A 1,827-nucleotide genomic window follows, 5' to 3' on the forward strand; every position below is an offset into this window, starting at 1 on the left:
ATAGGGTGGGGTGGGCTGGGGCTCAGTCCAGACTGGACCAAGTTGGGGTTTCCTGCTGAAAGGCCACAGCCTCCCTGGAGGTGACAATCTGGCTCCTGACGTGGCTGTGAACTCCCGGCCACCTTCTTCCCGGCCTTCCCTGCTGACCATCCAGGGTCTGAGCCAGCCCAGGCAAGGCTCGCCAAGCCCGGTTTTCCATCTCTGTGGTGGCCTAGCCTGGCCTGCCACCTGATGGCCCCTGCCTGTGGCAGGGGACAGCCAACAGCCACAGCCTTTATCAGGTTTCCTTGCCCTTCCTCCCGATGTGGTCGCCCGTTTCTCTCTCTGAAATAGGGCAGGGATGAGAACAGAGGGAACTACGGTTTGATGTAGCAGCCTTACTGTGTCCTAGCCCACCAGCACCGGATTCTGGAGCCTGTGGGCTGGCTCAGTGACGTCCCCGTCCCAAGCTACTGCACTGGACCATGTACTGCCTTTCTGGCAGCTGGGAGAGCAGCCCTCCTCTGCCTCATCCTGTCCACTCCTCCACCTGGACCTAGTCTCTTCCATGCAGTCCTGGGCGGCTGGCGCAGAGCCAGCCCTGGACAGTGGTCCTCAGGGATGGATGGAGCCCTAGGGCAGGAAGAAGGTAGGTCCCACGGAAAGCTGGACGGTTAAGGTCCGGTTGTGGCACCCTTGGGAGAGGCAAGGGTACAGGGAAGCCATATTGGAGAACTTCCGTCTGACTTTGGATGCATCTCATGCTCGTGGAAGTGCTTTTGCGAGTATTCAAGAGTGATGTGTGGTTCAGTAAGGAGGTGGGCCCTGCATCTGGGGGGTGGGATGCTGCCATCTTCAGCCTGGTAGAGAACAAGGCAAAGTAAACCCACAGTGCCTCTGCAGGGACTTCTCATCCTCTGGGTGCCTCTCGTCTGGGGTGATTTCTCTGTGTGTGTGTGTGCTGCCACAGGTGCTGAGCATGTAAACTGCTTAGTTGCTTCCATCAGCCAGGAAGGAGGCAGGTGAGTGGGAGATGAGCGGGCTGATGTCAGCCTTTCATCCGGTTTCCTGGAATTCCGGCCAGGGGCTGGGAACTCACTGCTGAGGAGAGCATTTGCTTGTGGCTCTGTCAGGAGCCTGCGACCTTGGGCAAGTCACTTCCTCTCCCTGCTATGCCAGTGAGACAGGGATGCTACAGAGAGCTCCTCTTTCCACCTCAAAAAGTGTTTATCTTGAGGCAAGGTCGGTGGTGGACAGGCAGAGCTTTGGGCTGGGGATGGGGGTGGAACTCCACAGGAATGTGAGCGGCCCCAGTTAGGTCTCCTCATCTCCCTGTTAGTTACCCTTGCGGACTCTCTCCCTGCAGTGGGTCCAGGGTTAACCTCAAAGCAGACACTTGGTCCAGCAGTCTTCGTGAATGGAGACAGGTGGCTTGCTGATGGAGCAAAGTGAAGGGAGTCCCCAGACCTGCTGTTTCTGCCACTGACTAGCTGTGGGAGGTGAGGCAGCCCCCTGACCCTCGCTGAGCTTCGGGGGTTTCCCATCTGAGAACGAGGGGGTTGGACTAAGTCATCCCTAAGGCAGTGGGAATGAACAGAAGTGCTCCTGTTCCTGCTGATTAAGTCACACATCAATTGCACATTTATCCACTCTGGGCCAGGCACTGGGAGTCTGAATTTGCTTCCAGCTCCCAACAGTCCCATAAGGTACCTAGCTGTAGACCCGATTTTACAGTCGAGGTTGTGGAAATTCAGAGGTGAAATGTGGTTTGCCCAAAGCCACACAGCTGGGGCTGTGACAAGGCTGGGGTATCTGCGCAGCTCATTTTCTGCCTCAGCCCCGCTCCCC

The sequence above is a fragment of the Echinops telfairi genome, unplaced genomic scaffold (assembly GCF_000313985.2).
Source record: "Echinops telfairi isolate 266 unplaced genomic scaffold, ASM31398v2 ScPeMD7_7457;HRSCAF=8495, whole genome shotgun sequence".
In the NCBI taxonomy this organism is placed as follows: domain Eukaryota; kingdom Metazoa; phylum Chordata; class Mammalia; order Afrosoricida; family Tenrecidae; genus Echinops; species Echinops telfairi.